The sequence below is a fragment of the Anomaloglossus baeobatrachus genome, chromosome 11, assembly GCF_048569485.1.
Source record: "Anomaloglossus baeobatrachus isolate aAnoBae1 chromosome 11, aAnoBae1.hap1, whole genome shotgun sequence".
In the NCBI taxonomy this organism is placed as follows: domain Eukaryota; kingdom Metazoa; phylum Chordata; class Amphibia; order Anura; family Aromobatidae; genus Anomaloglossus; species Anomaloglossus baeobatrachus.
In genome coordinates, this window is record NC_134363.1 from 82,316,283 (window position 1) to 82,340,431 (window position 24,149).

Here is a 24,149-nt window from a genome sequence, read left to right on the forward strand (position 1 = left end):
TTTTTGGTTCACCATTATTTTAAGGCTGGTTTCACACATCCGTTTTTTGCCATCAGGCACAATCCAGTTTTTGACTAATGCAACAGATCCGTCGCAGATAGTCTAAAGACTGATGTGACGAATCCAGCAAAAAAACGGATCCTTTTTTTTTTTCCGTTTGCATGCCAGAGAGAGAGAGCCCCCATCATCACCACAAACACCCAGGCACTACCGCACCCATCATCACCGCACAGACACGCAGGCACTACCGCCCCCATCATCACCGCACACACGCAGGCACTACCTGAGTGACGTCTCCGCTGACAGCGCGACTCACTTCAGTTGCTGCATGGAGCTCACAGCGAGCTGCGCTGTTCTACGGCCGCTCCTGTCAGCTTCCGATGTAGCAAAGCTGAAAGCATCGTGGGACCTCGTGTGGATTACGTCGGACCTGGAGTGGTATTTGGGGATTAATAAAGTGGTTAAAGAGGGTGGTTTTTTTTGTCTTTTATTTCAAATAAAGGATTATTCGGTGCTTCTGTTTATTTACTTTCACTACAGTTTAGTGATGGGGGTGTCTCAGACGCCTGCCATCACTAAAACTAGGACTAGCTAAAGGCTGCCATTAACTCCTTATTACCCCGATTGCCACCACACCAGGGCAATTTGGGAAGAGCCGGATAAAGCCCCGGGACTGTCGCATCTAATGGATGCGGCAATTCCGGGCGGTTGCTGGCTATTTTTAGGCTAGGGGGCTCCCCATAATGTGGGGCTCCCCATCCTGAGAATAACAGCCCCCAGCTGTGTGGCTTTATCTTGGCTGGTATCAAAATTGGGGGGGGACCGCACGCCATTTTGTAAAAATTATTTATTATACTGCAAGATATAGACCCGCCCACCCGCGGCTGTGATTGGTTGCAGTGAGACAGCTGTCACTCAGCGTGGGGGCTTGTCTAACTGCAACCAATCATAGGCGTCGGTGGGCGGGGGAAGCAGTGAATACTAGATGGAATAATGAGTGACCGGCATTTTCAAAAGCAGGAGAAGCCGCCAGAGTAGTGTGACAGCTGTGCAGAGCTGCGCCCGTGATCGGTGAGTATAAAGGAGGGAGGGAGAGACCAACCGACAGAGAGAGAGACTGACGGACCGACCAACTCATCGACAGAGAGAGAGAGAGAGACTATTTACACAACGTCTGCACTGGGCATGCTCAGAAATAAAAAACGGATCCATCATTGGTTTCCGGCATATACCAGATGACGCCGAATTCGGCACCCATAGGCTTCCAATCTACAACATGCCATATGGCGTCGGATTTGGCGTGGTCTGTTTTTTCGCCACAGCCAAAAAACGCTGCATGCTGCGTCTTTTACGGCCGCCAGACATTTTTTCAATGGATCCGGCTCACACTGGATGCAACGCAATGCCATCCGGCGCTGATACAAGTCAATTAGGAATAAAACGGATCCGGTGCCGGATCTGTTTTATCCGCATTTCGCTGGATTGTGCCGGATGGCAAAAACCAGATGTGTGTGAAACCAGCCTAAAGCCTATTTATTTAAAGCATCACAAAAGTTCAGGCTAATTGTGCCACATTGACCAGAAAACTAGTATTTGTTTTCCTCTTTTTCACTAAACATATCTCCATTTGTATTCTGTGGGATTACAGATAATGTTCTCAGTTCACCTGTGTCTAAAATGCTTCTGGTCATGAAGTGGTTAATGAACTACCAGAGGAGGAGTTGCTGGCTGAATATAACAAAGGATATGACATTCCCTTTAAGGCAGTGGACTTAAAGGAATGATAACGCTGCTGGAAAGAGATTCAATGGGGGATGGAAAGGAGGCTAAAGATGGCCGAGCGTCTCCTCGCAAGATATACCTCGGTCGGCTGAAAGTTTTCAGGCATTAGCGAAACGGAGCTGGCTGCATATTCTGCGACCTGCAGGCAGGTAAAGTGTCTGTTTGTGATCCCAGTGCAGGCGGTATGTGCTGTGCATAGGACAAAGACCCCGGACGACCATAAGCTGCTGTGATTATGGCGCGTTGGCCTCTACTAAATCTGGGCGGTGTATGCAGAAGTGTACAGAATACAGAAATGCGGTAAAGCAGAAAAGTGTGTGTGTGTGTGTGTGTGTGTGTCCGAGGGGGGTGGGTGGGGGATAGAAGTGCGGGCAGGAGGATAGAAGAAGTGCGGCCAGGAGGATAGAAAAAGGGGGAGGAGTGCGGGCAGGAGGATAGAAAAAGGAGGAGGAGTGCGGGCAGGAGGATAGAAGAAGTGCGGCCAGGAGGATAGAAAAAGGAGGAGGAGTGCGGGCAGGAGGATAGAAAAAGGAGCAGGAGTGCGGGCAGGAGGATAGAAGAAGTGCGGGCAGGAGGATAGAAAAAGGAGGAGGAGTGCGGGCAGGAGGATAGAAGAAGAAGGAGGAGTGCGGGCAGGAGGATAGAAGAAGGAGGAGGAGTGCGAGCAGGAGGATAGAAGAAGGAGGAGGAGTGCGGGCAGGAGGATAGAAGAAGGAGGAGGAGTGCGGGCAGGAGGATAGAAGAAAGAGGAGGAGTGCGGGCAGGAGGATAGAAGAAAGAGGAGGAGTGCGGGCAGGAGGATAGAAGAAGGAGGAGGAGTGCGGGCAGGAGGATAGAAGAAGGAGGAGGAGTGCGGGCAGGAGGATAGAAGGAGGAGGAGTGCGGGCAGGAGGATAGAAGAAGGAGGAGGAGTGCGGGCAGGAGGATAGAAGAAGGAGGAGGAGTGCGGGCAGGAGGATAGAAGAAGGAGGAGGAGTGCGGGCAGGAGGATAGAAGAAGGAGGAGGAGTGCGGGCAGGAGGATAGAAGAAGGAGGAGGAGTGCGGGCAGGAGGATAGAAGAAGGAGGAGGAGTGCGGGCAGGAGGATAGAAGAAGGAGGAGGAGTGCGGGCAGGAGGATAGAAGAAGGAGGAGGAGTGCGAGCAGGAGGATAGAAGAAGGAGGAGGAGTGCGGGCAGGAGGATAGAAGAAGGAGGAGGAGTGCGGGCAGGAGGATAGAAGAAGGAGGAGGAGTGCGGGCAGGAGGATAGAAGAAGGAGGAGGAGTGCGGGCAGGAGGATAGAAGAAGGAGGAGGAGTGCGGGCAGGAGGATAGAAGAAGGAGGAGGAGTGCGGGCAGGAGGATAGAAGAAGGAGGAGGAGTGCGGGCAGGAGGATAGAAGAAGGAGGAGGAGTGCGGGCAGGAGGATAGAAGAAGGAGGAGGAGTGCGGGCAGGAGGATAGAAGAAGGAGGAGGAGTGCGGGCAGGAGGATAGAAGAAGGAGGAGGAGTGCGGGCAGGAGGATAGAAGAAGGAGGAGGAGTGCGGGCAGGAGGATAGAAGAAGGAGGAGGAGTGCGGGCAGGAGGATAGAAGAAGGAGGAGGAGTGCGGGCAGGAGGATAGAAGAAGGAGGAGGAGTGCGGGCAGGAGGATAGAAGAAGGAGGAGGAGTGCGGGCAGGAGGATAGAAGAAGGAGGAGGAGTGCGGGCAGGAGGATAGAAGAAGGAGGAGGAGTGCGGGCAGGAGGATAGAAGAAGGAGGAGGAGTGCGGGCAGGAGGATAGAAGTAGGAGGAGGAGTGCGGGCAGGAGGATAGAAGAAGGAGGAGGAGTGCGGGCAGGAGGATAGAAGGAGGAGGAGTGCGGGCAGGAGGATAGAAGAAGGAGGAGGAGTGCGAGCAGGAGGATAGAAGAAGGAGGAGTGCGGGCAGGAGGATAGAAGAAGGAGGAGGAGTGCGGGCAGGAGGATAGAAGAAGGAGGAGGAGTGCGGGCAGGAGGATAGAAGAAGGAGGAGGAGTGCGGGCAGGAGGATAGAAGAAGGAGGAGGAGTGCGGGCTGGAGGATAGAAGATGGAGGAGGAGTGCGGGCAGGAGGATAGAAGAAGGAGGAGGAGTGCGGGCAGGAGGATAGAAGAAGGAGGAGGAGTGCGGGCAGGAGGATAGAAGAAGGAGGAGGAGTGCGGGCAGGAGGATAGAAGAAGGAGGAGGAGTGCGGGCAGGAGGATAGAAGAAGGAGGAGGAGTGCGGGCAGGAGGATAGAAGAAGGAGGAGGAGTGCGGGCAGGAGGATAGAAGAAGGAGGAGGAGTGCGGGCAGGAGGATAGAAGAAGGAGGAGGAGTGCGGGCAGGAGGATAGAAGGAGGAGGAGGAGTGCGGGCAGGAGGATAGAAGAAGGAGGAGGAGTGCGGGCAGGAGGATAGAAGAAGGAGGAGGAGTGCGGGCAGGAGGATAGAAGGAGTGCGGGCAGGAGGATAGGAGGAGGAGTGCGGGCAGGAGGATAGAAGAAGGAGGAGGAGTGCGGGCAGGAGGATAGAAGAAGGAGGAGGAGTGCGGGCAGGAGGATAGAAGAAGGAGGAGGAGTGCGGGCAGGAGGATAGAAGAAGGAGGAGGAGTGCGGGCAGGAGGATAGAAGAAGGAGGAGGAGTGCGGGCAGGAGGATAGAAGAAGGAGGAGGAGTGCGGGCAGGAGGATAGAAGAAGGAGGAGGAGTGCGGGCAGGAGGATAGAAGAAGGAGGAGGAGTGCGGGCAGGAGGATAGAAGAAGGAGGAGGAGTGCGGGCTGGAGGATAGAAGAAGGAGGAGGAGTGCGGGCAGGAGGATAGAAGAAGGAGGAGGAGTGCGGGCAGGAGGATAGAAGAAAGAGGAGGAGTGCGGGCAGGAGGATAGAAGAAGGAGGAGGAGTGCGGGCAGGAGGATAGAAGAAGGAAGAGGAGTGCGGGCAGGAGGATAGAAGAAGGAGGAGGAGTGCGGGCAGGAGGATAGAAGAAGGAGGAGGAGTGCGGGCAGGAGGATAGAAGAAGGAGGAGGAGTGCGGGCAGGAGGATAGAAGAAGGAGGAGGAGTGCGGGCTGGAGGATAGAAGAAGGAGGAGGAGTGCGGGCTGGAGGATAGAAGAAGGAGGAGGAGTGCGGGCAGGAGGATAGAAGAAGGAGGAGGAGTGCGGGCAGGAGGATAGAAGAAGGAGGAGGAGTGCGGGCAGGAGGATAGAAGAAGGAGGAGGAGTGCGGGCAGGAGGATAGAAGAAGGAGGAGGAGTGCGGGCAGGAGGATAGAAGAAGGAGGAGGAGTGCGGGCAGGAGGATAGAAGAAGGAGGAGGAGTGCGGGCAGGAGGATAGAAGAAGGAGGAGGAGTGCGGGCAGGAGGATAGAAGAAGGAGGAGGAGTGCGGGCAGGAGGATAGAAGAAGGAGGAGGAGTGCGGGCAGGAGGATAGAAGAAGGAGGAGGAGTGCGGGCAGGAGGATAGAAGAAGGAGGAGGAGTGTGGGCAGGAGGATAGAAGAAGGAGTGCGGGCAGGAGGATAGGAGGAGGAGTGCGGGCAGGAGGATAGAAGAAGGAGGAGGAGTGCGGGCAGGAGGATAGGAGGAGGAGTGCGGGCAGGAGGATAGAAGAAGGAGGAGGAGTGCGGGCAGGAGGATAGAAGAAGGAGGAGGAGTGCGGGCAGGAGGATAGAAGAAGGAGGAGGAGTGCGGGCAGGAGGATAGAAGAAGGAGGAGGAGTGCGGGCAGGAGGATAGAAGAAGGAGGAGGAGTGCGGGCAGGAGGATAGAAGAAGGAGGAGAAGTGCGGGCAGGAGGATAGAAGAAGGAGGAGGAGTGCGGGCAGGAGGATAGAAGAAGGAGGAGTGCGGGCAGGAGGCTAGAAGAAGGAGGAGGAGTGCGGGCAGGAGGCTAGAAGAAGGAGGAGGAGTGCGGGCAGGAGGATAGAAGAAGGAGGAGGAGTGCGGGCAGGAGGATAGAAGGAGGAGGAGTGCGGGCAGGAGGATAGAAGAAGGAGTGCGGGCAGGAGGATAGGAGGAGGAGTGCGGGCAGGAGGATAGAAGAAGGAGGAGGAGTGCGGGCAGGGGGATAGAAGAAGGAGGAGGAGTGCGGGCAGGAGGATAGAAGAAGGAGGAGGAGTGCGGGCAGGAGGATAGAAGAAGGAGGAGGAGTGCGGGCAGGAGGATAGAAGAAGGAGGAGAAGTGCGGGCAGGAGGATAGAAGAAGGAGGAGGAGTGCGGGCAGGAGGATAGAAGAAGGAGGAGTGCGGGCAGGAGGCTAGAAGAAGGAGGAGGAGTGCGGGCAGGAGGCTAGAAGAAGGAGGAGGAGTGCGGGCAGGAGGATAGAAGAAGGAAGAGGAGTGCGGGCAGGAGGATAGAAGAAGGAGGAGGAGTGCGGGCCGGAGGGCAAAAGGAGAAGGAGGAGTGCGGGCCGGAGGGCAAAAGGAGAAGGAGGAGTGCGGGCCGGAGGGCAAAAGGAGAAGGAGGAGTGCGGGCCGGAGGGCAAAAGGAGAAGGAGGAGTGCGGGCCGGAGGGCAAAAGGAGAAGGAGGAGTGCGGGCCGGAGGGCAAAAGGAGAAGGAGGAGTGCGGGCCGGAGGGCAAAAGGAGAAGGAGGAGTGCGGGCCGGAGGGCAAAAGGAGAAGGAGGAGTGCGGGCCGGAGGGCAAAAGGAGAAGGAGGAGTGCGGGCCGGAGGGCAAAAGGAGAAGGAGGAGTGCGGGCCGGAGGGCAAAAGGAGAAGGAGGAGTGCGGGCCGGAGGGCAATAGGAGAAGGAGGAGTGCGGGCCGGAGGGCAAAAGGAGAAGGAGGAGTGCGGGCCGGAGGGCAAAAGGAGAAGGAGGAGTGCGGGCCGGAGGGCAAAAGGAGAAGGAGGAGTGCGGGCCGGAGGGCAAAAGGAGAAGGAGGAGTGCGGGCCGGAGGGCAAAAGGAGAAGGAGGAGTGCGGGCCGGAGGGCAACAGGAGAAGGAGGAGTGCGGGCTGGAGGGCAGTAGGAGGAGCAGTGCGGGCCGGAGGGCAGAATCAACGCAGACAGGAGAATCGAGGTAGGGTGAGATCGACACTGGAACAAGTGGTTTTTTGGAAGTGACATTTCTGCAGGATAACAGCAAACAGCCAACTAAGAGTGCATCTTGAGTGCATCTTTTTCCTGTTGTCACAGAAAGTGCAGCTTATGGCCCAAAAAAACACATTAGATATGCTGTTTCAGGAGCTGGACCTGGTTCTTCCTGTTCTCTTGGTGCAGTGGCAATCGGGGTAATAAGAAGTTAGTGGCAGCCCACAGCTACAGTGGCAATTGGGGTAATGAGGGAGTTAATGGCAGCTGATTAGTAGCCACCAAGTCCTAGATTAGTAATGCAGGTGTCTGAGACATCACATCACACACATCACTAATCTGTAAGTGAAATAAAAAGCAAACATCTAAAAAATCCTTTATTTTAAATAACAGACAAAAAAGCATCCTCATTCCCCACTTTTTTAACCCCAAAAACACTCCCGCAAGTCAGATGTAATCCACACTAGGTCCCATGACGCTTCCAGCACTGCAACATCTGAAGCTCACAGCAAGTGCCGTAGAACATGACTGCCCACTGTCAGCTCCAGGCAGCAACTGAAGTGAGTAGCACGATCAGCAGTGACATCACTCAGGTGATTTGCAGTCACAGGTGGAGGACTCCAGCTGTGACCGCAGCTAAAATAAGTGACGTCACCGCTGATCACGTGTCTCACTCAGTCTCTCCTTGAACCTCACAACGGCAGTCATGTTCTTTGATGCTCACTGTGACCTTCAGATGTAGCAGGACTGGAAGCGTTGTGGGTTTACATCGGACCTGCAGGGGTGTTTCTGGGGTTAATAAAGCGGTGAAAGAGGGTTCCAAATAAAGGAATGTTTCGGTGTTTGTGTTTATTCCTTTTCACTTGCAGATTAGTGATGGGGGTATCATAGATGCCTCCCATAACTAATCTAGGGCTTACTGGCAGATGTGGGCTGCCATTAGCTCCTAATTACCGTATTTTTCGCTTTATAAGACACACTTTTGTTCCCCAAAATTTTGGGGTAAAGTAGGGGGTGCGTCTTATAATCCAAATATACGGGGGGGGGATGTGTGTGTGTGTGTGTATATATATATATATATATCTATATATATAATTATTATTACTACAGTGCAGGGTCCAGGGGAGGTGGGGGCAGCTCTGGAGCGCTGCTGGGGGCAGGTGAAAGCTGCGGGTGGCAGTGTTAGATCTCCTGCTCCCGCTCATATAATATGCACTGCCGCTGTCCATCACCGTGGTGCTGAAGCCGCACCGCAGTGACGGGCTGGGGCAGCGGTACATATTACATGTGCCTGCGCCCCCCCTTTGATGGCACATGCCCCCCTGTGTTAGATATGGCCCCCATGCTGCTGCACATAGTAAAATAAAACACTCTTTACTCACCTCCTCCAGCGCTGATCTACCGGTCTCCTGCTGCTGTGATCAGGCACGCAGAGATGATATCACTCTGCTGTGCTGATCACATGACCGGCACCGAGAACCAGGAAGTGCAGGAGGCCGGAGCTCAACCGCACGGAGGGAGACACAAGGAAGGACAGCGCTGCAGAAGGTAAGGAAAGAGTTTATTTTACTAAAAGCAGCAGCATGGGGGCCACATTTAACACAGTGGGCTGTGTGCCAGCCACAGGGGGCCGTGTGCCAGTCATTGGGGACATGTGGCAGCACAAGGGGGCTATATTCAATATAAGGTGGCCATATGCAGATTAAGGCCCGTTTCACACGTCAGTGAAAAACAGTGACGTTTTTCACTGGCGTGTAAAACACGCACATGTCCCTGCGTTTGCCGTGATTCACGGCACACGTGGGTTGTCTAAGTGCAATCCGGGCTCCGTTCTCCGTGGCCCGTGATTGCACTTAGAAAACAACTCACCTGTGCGCGCTCCCGCTGTCCATGGTGCTGATCGCTCCCACGGTGCAGCATCCGGCCGGCGGTGACCCCCGCAGCAGCTGCTTCCGGGTCGGCTGTGTCGCGCATAATGAATATGCGCGACAATAATGAGCCGGCTCAGAAGCAGCAAGCTGCACGGGCTGCAGAGGACATCGCTGGACGCCGGGTGAGTTAAAATGTTTTTTATTTTAAAAGCACGTTTTTTTCTGGCATGTGTTTCACGGACCACACCACTGCGTGGTCCGTGGAACATCAGTGATGCCAGAAAAAAATGGACATGTCTCCGTGCGGCAATCACGCACACGCGGGTACGCCGCACGGAGACACTGCAGTGAAAAATCACTGACGTGTGAGCAGACCCATTCATTATAATGGGTCTGCGTATGTCAGTGATTCTGGTACGTTTAAAAAAAAGCACAAACATCCCAGAATCACTGACATGTGAAAGGGGCCTAAGGGGGCTAATTTTATGATGGGGGCTATGAGGGACTTATACCCTATATGATTTGTTAGACGGACACTGGCATTATAAGATGGACCCCATTTATTAAAAAATTCTCTATTCCTTTACCAAATTTGGGGGTGCATCTTATAATCAGGTGCGTCTTATAAAGCGAAAAATACGGTACCCAGATTGCCTCCGCACCAGGGCAATCGAGAAGAGCCTTGTAAAGTGCCGGGACTGTCACATCTAATGGATACGGCAATTCCGGGTGGCTGCAGGCTGATATTTTAAGGTTGGAAGGGCGCGCAATTACCATGGGTATCCCCAGCCTGAGAATACCAGCGCCCAGCTGTCAGTCTTTATTTGTGCTGGGTATCATAATATAGGGGCATCCTGCACCAATTTTATTTATTTTACTGTATGCTATAGACCTGCCCATCGGCGTCTGTGATTGGTTGTAGTCAGACATGCTGTCACTCAGGGCGGGGCCTCATCTGACTTCAACCAATCACAGACGCCGGTGGGCTGGGGAAGCAAAGCATATTAAATTGAGGTAATGAGTGGTAGCGGGATCAGTGTGACATCCACCCCGGTGATTCGGTAAGTATGAAGTGCTTGCTCCTACCCCTTTGTGCTGGATTCTGGTCCTCATAGACTTTATATGGGGACAGGCATCTAGCCATAGGTCCGTATTTGGCATTCATGCTGCCCTAGGTACTTTAAGTTGTAACGCCCCCTACTGGTCAGACTAAGGGTACGTGGACACGACATCTATTTCAGGTAGATCTGCTATGTTATGCGCCTGAAACTGTGCTAAATAAACTCTAAAAAGCCTGGCTATATACCCTGCAGTGTAGACATGATGTGATGATGATGATGTGCTGTGTTCAGTCTTTTGAGCTTCTATTAACCGCTTCAGGTTTCCAAAAATGTGAAGCGGTTGAATGAAGTGACCCGATCATTCCTCAGGCGACTTCTGCTTGTAATGCTATGTGTCCACGAGAGAATGTAGCTGCGGATTTTTCTGCATCAAAATCCGCAGCTTTCACAAGAAAGGAGAAGATATATCAAAAAATTGGGATCACCAACACAATGTTAGTATTATAGAAAAATATTTTTATTTATTTAGTGCTGAAAAAATTCTGTGTGGACAGATCATGGCCCCAGGGAACAAGGGCACATGGACAAACAATTTAAAAACATTTAAAAAGCCAATGATGGCATGATTCCCCAGCACGCCAACCTCCTATATACAGATATAGTATTTATACAAATGTATAGACATATGAGGTACCTCAGATGATGAATAATTAACCCTCTATGCAATAGAGTTCGTACATATGGACCCACTGGTGTGTAGGTAAAGTGCTTCACAGGGTCATGGAAAGGAAGGGGGGTTGATGCGGCAATTATAGAGCACACATAACACCATATACGTCATATAGTCATTAATGAAAAGATGTATACACAATCTGCCCAGAAGACAATGAACAGTGAGCCCCACACTGGGTACCCGCAATGCCAGGTCAGGATAGAGATGTACAAATCCACACGTGATTTGCTGTATATCATGAAGCAGCAGATACCGTACTTTATGTATCATGCCCGGGGTAACTTAGATGTGAATACAAATATCTAAGTCATCTAGCAAAGAAAAAGTCAATAGTTATGCCAAAGTGAATAAGAGCAATGACCCCAGATGCCAGTGCACAGTCAGCAATATAAGCCAAGAAGATATAGACCCTGGTAGTAACAAGGCAACCTGTCATTAAACATACTCACACCTGGTATAGCGCAATAATACCCAGGGGAGGGAGGGAAGAGAGGTACAATGAGAGGAGGCAAGGGGCGTGCGACCCCACGCGTATCGCCACAGGCGTCTGGCTTCCTCAGGGGAGAGAGAGTGTGCAGTGAATGTCAACAAAGTGCCCTATATAAATATAAAAATAATTGGAAAGTGATTACTCACCAGCCCATGTATCATAGAACGCTAGCGATGGCGGCCGCCATCTTGGATCAGTCACATGATCACCAGAGACCTGCCTTAACATCTTACTGCGCATGCGCGGGTATACCCAGCGCTACTCAAATAGAGTAGCTGCTTTTGTGAATTACACCTGAGTAAAAGTAATGTAAGTGCAAGCCACAGTCTGTTTGCTGAACGCTGCAGTATTGAAGGCAGTTTCAGCAACTTTTAATCATAGACTTACAATCAGGCGAACACTTAAATGTATATATAATACCAAGTATAGCCAGTTTATAAGAATCTTAAGCGCAGACACAAAGAAAAAGGGGGGGTAAAAAAATGAATTTAACCCCTTAAGGCACCTCATCACAAACAATTGAATCATATTGTACAGGATTTATATCTGGGTCTCAAGATACATAATGTTGGTCCATATATCTGTAATGTATGGAGAGTTAATCCATACATTCGTAGAACAAGGGTTGTAAGCAAGGTCAAAAAAAGCTTAACAAGAATAAAACCCATATCTTCTTATTCTTTTTATTCTTGTTAAGCTTTTTTTTTACCCCCCCCCCCCTTTTCTTTGTGTCTGCGTTTAAGATTCTTATAGCGTTCTATGATACATGGGCTGGTGAGTAATCACTTTCCAATTATTTTTATATTTATATAGGGCACTTTGTTGACATTCACTGCACACTCTCTCTCCCCTGAGGAAGCCAGACGCCTGTGGCGATACGCGTGGGGTCGCACGCCCCTTGCCTCCTCTCATTGTACCTCTCTTCCCTCCCTCCCCTGGGTATTATTGCGCTATACCAGGTGTGAGTATGTTTAATGACAGGTTGCCTTGTTACTACCAGGGTCTGTATCTTCTTGGCTTATATTGCTGACTGTGCACTGGCATCTGGGGTCATTGCTCTTATTCACTTTGGCATAACTATTGACTTTTTCTTTGCTAGATGACTTAGATATTTGTATTCACATCTAAGTTACCCCGGGCATGATACATAAAGTACGGTATCTGCTGCTTCATGATATACAGCAAATCACATGTGTGGATTTGTACATCTCTATCCTGACCTGGCATTGCGGGTACCCAGTGTGGGGCTCACTGTTCATTGTCTTCTGGGCAGATTGTGTATACATCTTTTCATTAATGACTATATGACATATATGGTGTTATGTGTGCTCTATAATTGCCGCATCAACCCCCCTTCCTTTCCATGACCCTGTGAAGCACTTTACCTACACACCAGTGGGTCCATATGTACGAACTCTATTGCATAGAGGGTTAATTATTCATCATCTGAGGTACCTCATATGTCTATACATTTGTATAAATACTATATCTGTATATAGGAGGTTGGCGTGCTGGGGAATCATGCCATCATTGGCTTTTTAAATGTTTTTAAATTGTCTGTCCATGTGCCCTTGTTCCCTGGGGCCATGATCTGTCCACACAGAATTTTTTCAGCACTAAATAAATAAAAATATTTTTCTATAATACTAACATTGTGTTGGTGATCCCAATTTTTTTATATATCTTCTCCTTTCTTGTGCATGTTACTTTTATATATCAGGAGATCCCAACGGGTGGTGCCCTTTCATTGTTTAAGTTTATCAAAATCCGCAGCTTTACCACAAAATCCGCACCTTTTCAAAGGTGCGGATTTGGTGCGGATTTTTTTTTTTTTCTCCCAATTTTAAAGCCAAAATCCGGATGAAAATCCGCAACAATAATTGACATGTTGCAGATTTTTCCGGACCAAAATCCGCACGAAATCCGCTGCGGAAAAATCCGCAGCATGGGCACAGCATTTCCAAAATGCCATAGAAATGGCTGGGAAGTGCCGGTGCTGCAGATTTTCGGGAAATCCGCGGCTTTTCCGCGAGAAATCCGCGGCAAAATCCGCGCATTTTCCGCAGCGTGGACACATAGCCTAAGGCGCTCACTGGTTTATATAATAGAATTTAATTACAAAACGGTCCCCAAAAGATGTCAGAAAAGAAGCAAAAAAGGTTGCTTTAGCACAAAAGACACCGGTGTGTCCTGAAGCGTCTTCTGCCTGAAAAACCCATGGCATTCGCAGATGTCTAGAAGACATCGTGTGCCCTTACCCTTTAAATAGTAGGTAAGTCCTCCCATACACAGACTAAAGTCCACTTTACACACAGAGATAAATCTTTGGCAGATCTGTGGTTGCAGTGAAAGCATGAACATATTGTTCCATTTGTACACAGCCACAAACCTGGCACTGATTGTCCACAATTTCACTGCAACCACAGATCTGCCGCAGAATTATCTCTGTGTGTAAAGTGGCCTTTAGGGTATGTGCCCACGATCAGGACTCGCATTCAGAACGGGGCCACATGTCTCCTCTGCAGGAGAACACAGGAAACTGCAGCTGACTGTGGCCACGGTCCGGGTTCAGTGCGCTTCAGTCTCCTGCTTGTGTTCTCCCTACGTTGGACACATGCGATTCGGCAGCAAACAAGTAACATGCTGCGGTCTGGAAAGACGCTCCGCGGGTCAGTGTTTGCCTTGGAAAAAAAGAAGCATAGTGCGCACGGGATTTCTAGAAATCCCATCCACTATGTTTGTACTGTACACCGCAGCGTTTTGGACACAGCTAAAGCATGCTGCGTTCAAAACGCTGAAAATACTGATCGTGGGCACGCACCCTAAAGTTGTCAGAATCTGCCAATATCAACAGATTCGGTCCATAGTCTAATGTGTATGGCTGCCTCTGACTGATGTCTACGGAGATAAGGATCCAACATGTCAGATTTAGGACTAAAGATCCTGCTATTCTCTAAATGATAAACCTCCAGAGATGTCTGGCAGCGGCTTTCTTATAGAGAACACAGGAGTGCTCGACAAAAAGAGCAATCCTTTAAAAGAGTACGTTCACACTGGTGCAATGAGAGAAAATCTTGCATTGCACTCGGCCCCATGTAAGACAATGCTGCAGCTCAGATCTGCGAGATTTTCCTCAGCCGTATTCGGACTGAGAGAAAAAAACAGCATGCTGTGATTGTCTGCGAGTCTGGGATCACTCGCATCCATACAAGTCTATGAGTGCAAGTGAAATATCCGAGTGCAGTGCGATATACGCATCAGCGAACAATGTAGGAGATGCAAAGCTCATTCTCTCCCTCTCCTCCGAAGCTGTGATCCGATCGCAAAATTGCAGCAGAGCATGAGCCGAAGGACGTTAGCAGATCGCATCCGATACTCTCGTATAGGATGCCATATGCTGATGTGACCCCAGTGTAATGGAGAGTCTTGCAAGATAGCTGCTGGCCGAATGATCAGACAGCTGTCTATATGTATGGAGGTATTAGTTAAACACTTGTAAAGCTGAGAAATGTGGCCTAATTCAAATGGCTGTATTCTCAGACTGGCACAATGAACATGTAATCTTTAATTTATTAGACATGATACTTGATTATAACATCTACATTGATAATTCAACACAACCACCATCAGTACGCAAGTACAGTACCAAGTCCATCATCAGTACATAACTACATCACAAGAACAACCATCAGTACATGCCTACATCACCAGAACAATCAGTACAGAAATACCGACCCAGAATCCCTGTCAGTACATGACCATCACCAGAACAATTGTCAGTACAGAAATACAGCCTGAGAACAACCGTCAATACATGACACATCACCAACGTTATACAGCGATCACTTTCAATGTCAGGTTAGCCCCTATCATATAAACTTGTATACCTTAACAATGGTAAGGAGATGATTGAAATTGTTGTTACCAGCTATCCTCAAACTATGGACCATACAGGTACCACAGTACTGATTAGTTGCTGGTAGCAGCACTAGTAAACATTTAGTTAAAGGTTTGGTCTGAAGGCAAAGTAATTTTCATTCTTAATCCCTATTTAGTGCCAAAATGTAATTTTTTTTTTTAATGTACTTGCATTAATAATTTCCTATCCTTCCCTAGCTACACCATCTAACTGTTATTCTATCTTTTTTTCCCCTCTACTTCCTTTTTGATGACGTTTTGTTTGAGAATCCCAGTGCTTGGTGCATGCTGGGAGACTCAAACAAGATGTCATCATGGGGCTGAGGCTGCAGTCACTGCCACAGCTTCTGACCCCTCCCTGAAATGAAGCACCATCAGTGATGCTCATTTCAGAGGCTGGGCTAGTGCCTGCATGATGTGCTCTGTCCAGAGCAGTGTCACTGCTCTTCGCGTGCCAGGTATTGTGACATTGGTGCCAGCTTGTTATGGCTGATATGAGCCAGCAATAAAGCGTGTGGTGTCATTACGCACATAGCACAGTGCATGGAGACTAGCCCAGCCCCAGAAACAAGTGTCACCGATGACGCTTCATTTCAAGGAGGGGCAGAGGTTGCGGCAGTGACTGCAGCCTCTGCTCCATGATAATGCTTCATTCGAGTATCCCAGCATGCACCATGGTCTAGGATTTTCAAGAGAAGTGCCATCGAAAAGGTCCAATAATTTTTAGCAGACTGGTGCAGTAATGTGTCCTGAGACCCTCATAGGTGATGTGCATCGCTCAGGAGACAGGACTCTGACTTTCTACTGAATCCGCGCTGCTCTGTCTGCTCTACTGCACTTCTCTAATAGGTCTTTGGAGCAATTGGTGGAGGACTGGGGACTGGGTTCCCCTTAGATCTGCTCACAATTAATTACCCTAAAATATATACAGTTAGGTCCAGAAATATTTGGACAGTGACACAATTTTCGCGAGTTGGGCTCTGCATGCCACCACATTGGATTTGAAATGAAACCTCTACAACAGAATTCAAGTGCAGATTGTAACGTTTAATTTGAAGGTTTGAACAAAAATATCTGATAGAAATTGTAGGAATTGTACATATTTCTTTACAAACACTCCACATTTTAGGAGGTCAAAAGTAATTGGACAAATAAACCAAACCCAAACAAAATATTTTTATTTTCAATATTTTGTTGCGAATCCTTTGGAGGCAATCACTGCCTTAAGTCTGGAACCCATGGACATCACCAAACGCTGGGTTTCCTCCTTCTTAATGCTTTGCCAGGCCTTTACAGCCGCAGCCTTCAGGTCTTGCTTGTTTGTGGGTCTTTCCGTCTTAAGTCTGGATTTGAGCAAGTGAAATGCATGCTCAATTGGGTTAAGATCTGGTGATTGACTTGGCCATTGCAGAATGTTCCACTTTTTTGCACTCATGAACTCCTGGGTAGCTTTGGCTGTATGCTTGGGGTCATTGTCCATCTGTACTATGAAGCGCCGTCCGATCAACTTTGCGGCATTTGGCTGAATCTGGGCTGAAAGTATATCCCGGTACACTTCAGAATTCATCCGGCTACTCTTGTCTGCTGTTATGTCATCAATAAACACAAGTGACCCAGTGCCATTGAAAGCCATGCATGCCCATGCCATCACATTGCCTCCACCATGTTTTACAGAGGATGTGGTGTGCCTTGGATCATGTGCCGTTCCCTTTCTTCTCCAAACTTTTTTCTTCCCATCATTCTGGTACAGGTTGATCTTGGTCTCATCTGTCCATAGAATACTTTTCCAGAACTGAGCTGGCTTCATGAGGTGTTTTTCAGCAAATTTAACTCTGGCCTGTCTATTTTTGGAATTGATGAATGGTTTGCATCTAGATGTGAACCCTTTGTATTTACTTTAATGGAGTCTTCTCTTTACTGTTGACTTAGAGACAGATACACCTACTTCACTGAGAGTGTTCTGGACTTCAGTTGATGTTGTGAACGGGTTCTTCTTCACCAAAGAAAGTATGCGGCGATCATCCACCACTGTTGTCATCCGTGGACGCCCAGGCCTTTTTGAGTTCCCAAGCTCACCAGTCAATTCCTTTTTTCTCAGAATGTAACCGACTGTTGATTTTGCTACTCCAAGCATGTCTGCTATCTCTCTGGTGGATTTTTTCTTTTTTTTCAGCCTCAGGATGTTCTGCTTCACCTCAATTGAGAGTTCCTTAGAGCACATGTTGTCTGGTCACAGCAACAGCTTCCAAATGCAAAACCACACACCTGTAATCAACCCCAGACCTTTTAACTACTTCATTGATTACAGGTTAATGAGGGAGACGCCTTCAGAGTTAATTGCAGCCCTTAGAGTCCCTTGTCCAATTACTTTTGGTCCCTTGAAAAAGAGGAGGCTATGCATTACAGAGCTATGATTCCTAAACCCTTTCTCCGATTTGGATGCGAAAACTCTCATATTGCAGCTGGGAGTGTGCACTTTCAGCCCATATTATATATATAATTGTATTTCTGAACATGTTTTTGTAAACAGCTAAAATAACAAAACTTGTGTCACTGTCCAAATATTTCTGGACCTAACTGTAAAATAATTTCTGTAACATTAAGTCTCTCTTTAAGGTGCGTTTACACTGCTGCAGATTATCGGTCTACCTCAACAAGCTGTCAATCACCTGATGCAGGAGTAAAATCTTTGTTCGTATAGTGACATTTTTACGATTAAAAGGAAATCTATCACCCCCAAAATGCACAAACATTCATAATAGGCAACGTCGCCCATAGAAAAATCATACCAGGTGTATACAGCCCATACAGAAATCACACCAGGTGTATACAGCCCATTCAAAAATCATACCAGGTGTACACAGCCCATACAGATATCACACCAGGTATATACAGCCCATACAGAAATCATACCAGGTGTATACAGCTCATACAGAAATCATACCAGGTGTATACAGCCCATACAGAAATCATACCAGGTGTATACAGCCCATACAGAAATCATACCAGGTGTATACAGCCCATACAGAAATCATACCAGGTGTATACAGCCCATACAGAAATCATACCAGGTGTATACAGCCCATACAGAAATCACACCAGGTGTATACAGCCCATACAGAAATCACACCAGGTGTATATAGCTCAACTTAACATTTGATAAAAGATTTGCTTTTGTTTATGGCATAGGCCGCTGTTGTGAATACATTTGAATTAAATTCCAGTTTGGGGCTCCCTCTTGTGGTCAGTGCTGGTAGTGCAGTTGACTTGCTGAATGGGAACCAGCCAACTGAGGATTGCCAAATCAGGCAATTCGGATTGGGCCTATATAACTGTGTAGTTCCACCTGTTCCTTGCCAGTGCTCAATGTATCTCCTGTGTGCTAAGGACATTCTGAAACCAGCCCTTTTCTCTGTGTCTACCAGAACTCCTCTCAGATAAGTTGGTCTTTGTACTTCTGCTTATGGTTTCCACTTTTTTGTTATTTTGCATGTGTGGAGTTCTTAGTGGAGTTGGATCATTCCCTGATGGGAGTATCTGTGTACCTTGCTCCATGTTCTGCTATGTATTGTGTTTTGTCATGCTTGGTACAAAATTCAGTTCCTCCTCTTTATCCGTGTTTTTCTTGGATCCCAGTAACACCAGAGTACTAATATAGTGGGGGAGAGCTTGTATAGGCTCAGTATTTTTCCATATCAGTTGTGCCTGTATTTACTAGGGTTTTTACGGCCGCAGTCAGTGCTCTTTCCTATGCAGATAGTTTGGACCTAATCTTTGCTGAATCTGTTCTCTAGCTATGTATTGTGTTTTCTTATATCACTATAGTCTTTACATGTGAGGGGTTATCTATATCTTTGGGGACTGCTCCGAGGCAGATTAGCTTTTCTAATATTTCTGTAAGAATATATAGTTCTCTGGCTTTGACCAGGTCATCGTTGGTTCGCCCCACGGCTACTTCTCGTTGTGTGTCAGTATTACAGTGCCTACAAGTAGTATTCAACCCCCTGCAGATTTAGCAGGTTTACACATTCGGAATTAACTTGGCATTGTGACATTTGGACTGTAGATCAGCCTGGAAGTGTGAAATGAACTGCAGCAAAAAAGAATGTTATTTCTTTTTTTTTTTTTTTTAAATTGTGAAAAATTTATTCAGAGGGTCATTTATTATTCAACCCCTCAAACCACAAGAATTCTGTTTGGTTCCCCTAAAGTATTAAGAAGTATTTCAGGCACAAAGAACAATGAGCTTCACATGTTTGGATTAATTATCTCTTTTTCCATCCTTTTTTGACTAATTAAGACCCTCCCCAAACTTGTGAACAGCACTCATACTTGGTCAACATGGGAAAGACAAAGGAGCATTCCAAGGCCATCAGAGACAAGATCGTGGAGGGTCACAAGGCTGGCAAGGGGTACAAAACTGTCACGAACCACCGGGGGGGTCACTCAGAAATCCCCCGCGCTGGCTACCAGTACGTCACAATCGGGGGGTAACAAGTGGGGGGTCGCCCCTCCTTTATACCTCCCGACCGACAGACAGAGCACGTGACGCGCTCTCTAGCGCCCCTCTTATAGTCAGGCCAATTATGGAATTGCCCGACAATAAGCAAGGAGGCCGCTATACTACTTATGCCGATTATTGAAGGGTCCCCGGTGAGAGTAGGGTATATATTCCCCCGACCTCCGCGGGCGGAATATATAAAACCTCCCCGAATCTCACTGGCCTCCCCACAATAATCCTTGGCACAACTCGCTGCCACCAACCGCTTCACGGTAACTATTAGCCGAACACACAGACGTGGGATTCAAGATCGAGATAACAGAACAGCCCAAGATTAATTATATAATTTAATCAGCCTAAAGCACACTAGAACTACAATATATACAATAGGGAATCTACAGAATATACATATGTCAGAGTACAGTTACAGACAAAGCATGGTTTACAAACAGGCATACACAGTTCCAGCAGTTACCTTGTGCGTCTGGCCACAGGGGGGCGCTGTAGACCAGGTTTCTAGGATCCTTCCCACAGATGTTTCCTACACGTGACCCCCAGCGAAAGAACACTGGAAAATGGCCGAAGTAGGGTTATCAACCTGGGCAAATCCAGGTCCCCTCCTACCTTAGTGACCTCAGAGGGAGCACTGCTCCACCCCTGGCTGGAGTTATGGACAATATCCACAACATGGAATATGGGCCATAACTTTGCCTGGGAGCGTCGTAGGCGGACGCCAACGCTCTCATTGTGACAGTTATGAATTTAGCTACAGAACGAGAGGACTCATGACTTGTCTACTAGTTCCCCATTGGCGGATATCACGCCTGGGGTACTTCCCAATGTCCTACTCCCATAAAAAAGGTGTGCCAGCATCGTCCGCATGCAGAGACACCATTTTTATGGTTGCCATATTTATCGGAAATATGGCTTGCGAGATATGAACCATATTTTCCTGGAGTCGTTCTGTCTGGATACTTCCAAGCTTGCTAATTAGATAGCAGCCCCTACCACAGGGTCACGGCAGGGAGTCATCCTGTGTCCATTGTTCCCACATCATCTAATCTCCATATCACAGGAGATGGCCATGGAGGTGTAAGTGGAACACAGACCAGTTCCTTTGACACCTATCTGCTAAACAAACCGTTTATCCCTGTGGTAAATTTTCTGATTGAAGGAGTTGTGTGAAGGAAAGGGGGGGTGACACCAGGAGAGGGCTTCCTGACATAACTTGAATATCATGATTTATCGTCATATCTCCGGATTTACCTCACACCTCCCCCCTTTTGAGGGCGCTAGGGGGCAGCACACTCCGGTGTTCCCCCGTGCGCCCGTCCGCGACCTCTCCTTGTCGGGACAGCCCGTCTGCGTTACCGTGGTCCCGGCCCCTTTTGTGGCGAATGGTGAAGTTGTATTGCTGGAGCGCAAGGCTCCATCGCAACAATCGCCCATTCGTCCCAGAGACGGTGTGCAACCAGCTGAGGGGATTGTGGTCCGTCTCCACGATGAAGTGGCGCCCGTATAGATAGGGTTGCAGACGCTGCAGGGCCCACACTATGGCCAGGCACTCCTTTTCCATCGTGGAATAGGCCACTTCCCTTGGTAACAGCTTCCTGCTCAGGTACAAGACTGGGTGCTCTTGGCTCGCAGAGTCCACCTGGCTGAGCACCGCACCGAGGCCGAAGTCACTGGCGTCGGTCTGTACTACAAACGGCCGCGTGAAGTCGGCTGCCTGTAGCACGGGCGGGCTGGACAGGGCGTCCTTTAGGGCCCGGAAGGCTGTCTCGCAGTCCACTGTCCAATCGACTGCAGAGGGCAGCTTCTTCTTGGTGAGGTCCGTCAAGGGCTTTGCCAGGCTACTATAGCATGGAACAAACCTCCTATAGTACCCAGCGGTCCCCAAGAAGGACATCACCTGCTTCTTGGTCCTGGGGGTGGGCCAGGATGCGATGGCTTCCACTTTCTCAGCCTCGGGCTTCAGTGTTCTCCCGCCTACCCGGTGACCGAGGTACTGGACCTCGCTCATGGCCAGCTGACACTTTCCCGGCTTGATGGTCAAACCTGCCTGGTGGATCCGCCTGAGCACCTGTGCTAGATGCTCTAGGTGATCTTCCCAGGTGGGACTGAAGACGGCAATGTCATCCAGGTACGCGGCCGCGTACCCTTCAAGTCCCTTGAGCAGGGTGTTGACCATCCGCTGGAAAGTGGCAGGGGCATTCCTCATCCCGAATGGCATCACCGTGGACTCGTACAGTCCAAATGGGGTAATAAAGGCAGAGCGTTCCCTGGCCTTGCGAGTCAGGGGGATCTGCCAATATCCCCGGCTCAGATCCATGATGGTCAGGTACTGAGCCCCGGCCAACTGATCGAGCAGGTCATCGATGCGTGGCATTGGGTACGCATCGGCGACTGTGACAGCATTGAGCCCCCTGTAGTCCACGCAGAACCGAGTGGTTCGGTCCTTCTTAGGGACGAGGACTACAGGCGAGGCCCAAGCGCTGTTGGATGCCTGGATCACCCCCAGCTTCAGCATCTCGTCAATCTCCTGGCGCATGTGTTGCTGCACCTCCAGGGAGACCCGATATGCTGAACGCCTGATCGGGGGATGATCCCCAGTGTCCACGTGATGGACAGCCAAGTTAGTCCTTCCGGGCTGGTTGGTAAACAACCCCCGGAAGGGGTGTAGGGTGGCCCACAGCTGGGACCGTTGGTCCTCCAAGAGCTGGTGGCCAACCTCCACATCCTCAATGGATCCGCCTGCCCTAACCTGGGCTAGCATATCCAAGAGGGTTTCCGCTTCTCCCTCCTCGGGCAGGTTGCACACGGGGAGCGCACATGCCTCCCGCTCATGATGTGCCTTCATCATGTTCACATGGAAGGGCTTCCGCCTTCCACGGGCAGGGTCCAGGGTGACCAGGTACGTCACAGGGTTGAGCTGCTGGTACACGAGGTATGGGCCTTCCCAGGCTGCCTGAAGCTTGTCCTGTGGTACGGGGACCAGTACCCACACCTTTTGACCCACTTGGTAGGTCCTCTCACAAGCGTTCTGGTCGTACCAACGCTTCTGATCGGCCTGGGCTTGAGCCATATTGTCGTGTACCAGTTGCGTCAAGGCCTGCATTTTGTCCCGGAAGCGCATGACATACTCGATAACCGACACTCCAGGGGTGGCCAAATCCCCTTCCCAAGCCTCTTTCACCAGAGCCAGGGGGCCCCGCACACGTCGCCCGTACAGGAGCTCAAACGGTGAGAATCCTGTTGAGGCCTGTGGAACCTCCCGGTAAGCAAATAACAGGTGTGGGAGATACCGCTCCCAGTCACGCCCATGGGAGTCGACCAACATCTTAAGCATCTGCTTTAAGGTGCCATTAAACCGCTCGCACAGGCCATTAGTCTGTGGATGGTACGGGCTGGCCACCAGATGTCGCACCTGGACTTGCTTACAGAGGGCCTCCATCAGCTGGGACATGAATTGGGTCCCCCGGTCAGTGAGCATTTCCTGGGGAAAACCCACTCGGGAGAAAATCTCCAGCAATGCGGTGGCCACCTTGTCAGCCCGAATGGACGACAAGGCCACTGCTTCTGGGTACCGGGTGGCATAGTCCACTACCGTTAGTATGAAGCGTTTCCCGGAGCTGCTGGGGATGGCCAGCGGGCCGACCAGATCCACAGCCACCCTCCTGAAAGGCTCATCGATGATTGGCAGAGATACCAGTGGGGCTTTGGGGTGTGGCCCCGCCTTCCCCACTCTCTGACAGGTTTCACACGAACGGCAGTAGGCAACCACATCGGCCCCCATTTTTGGCCAGTAGAAATGCTGGTTTAACCTGGCCTTGGTCTTAGCGATCCCTAGGTGTCCGGCCATCGGAATCTCATGTGCGATCCGCAACAACTCCGTCCGGAACGGATAGGGTACCACCAACTGTCGGTCCCTGGGCCACGCCTCCGGTGAACCCTGCTGGACCGTGACCCGGTACAGCCGTCCTTGGTCCCAGACCACTCGCTCCGGGTCCGAGTCCGAGGGAGGCTGTGCCGCCTGCACCTTTTAGAGCTTTCAGGCTGTCGTCAGCTTCTAACGCTGCCTGAAACCCCTGACTAGATGTGGCCAGAATCGACGAGACTGTCACATCTTCGGTCAGTACCCCGGGACCTGTGTCCTGGCCTCCACCTGACTCGGCTGCCACTTGGTCAGAAGGGGAAGAGCTATCGGACCTCCGGGAGGCCCCTTGGCTTCCAGCACTCCCACTGCGGGTGACAGCGGCCACAGCCGCTGCGACCGTGGGTCGTGCCTGCTCCTCCTCCGTTCCTGACCAAGTCGCCGGTTCAGGCAGACCTACCTGGCTTCCTGACACCCCGGTTGTGGGGGAACCATGTACCGAGATCTTACCTGGGAGCACTTCCGCTCCGGGACCGGCCCCAATCTCACCTGCCTGTTCCCCTCCTGCAGCAACAGAACCCCGCTGTGAAATCTCTGGGGACCCCACATTTGCTGTGGTAGCCCCCACCCCACACACTGGTCCTCCCCCTGCAGCACCCTCCTCTCTGCTTATCCCTGCAGAGGGCAACAGATCCCAGCTCACAGGCTGATTACTTGTAGAGGCATTGTCACACCTTTCTCTGACCCCCTCCCCTGTCACAGCTGCAGCTGAGTGTGTGTCTATGGTGTCTATGCAAGCAGAAAAATCAGAGTTCACTCCCTCCTCTCTCACATCATTCATAGATAACACATTAACATTGTCCGGAGGCACGTCAGTACTGGCTGAAGGTTCAGCCCTTGGGGGGGGCCCAAACTGGGAGG

General features: G+C 50.1%; 1 protein-coding gene across 4 annotated transcripts in view; it reads left to right on the top strand.

Annotated features, from left to right (window-relative positions):
- The first annotated feature begins 1,790 nt into the window (after positions 1–1,790).
- The window catches only part of LOC142256719 (uncharacterized), a 55,630-nt gene continuing 33,271 nt past the window's right edge, over positions 1,791–24,149 (top strand). For 3 of the 4 annotated variants that reach the window (XM_075328571.1, XM_075328572.1, XM_075328569.1), the window contains exon 1: positions 1,791–1,931. The gene's annotated coding sequence lies outside the window, so the exon portion shown is untranslated. The remainder of the gene's footprint in view (positions 1,932–24,149) is intronic. The other variant, XM_075328570.1, reaches the window with a different exon arrangement.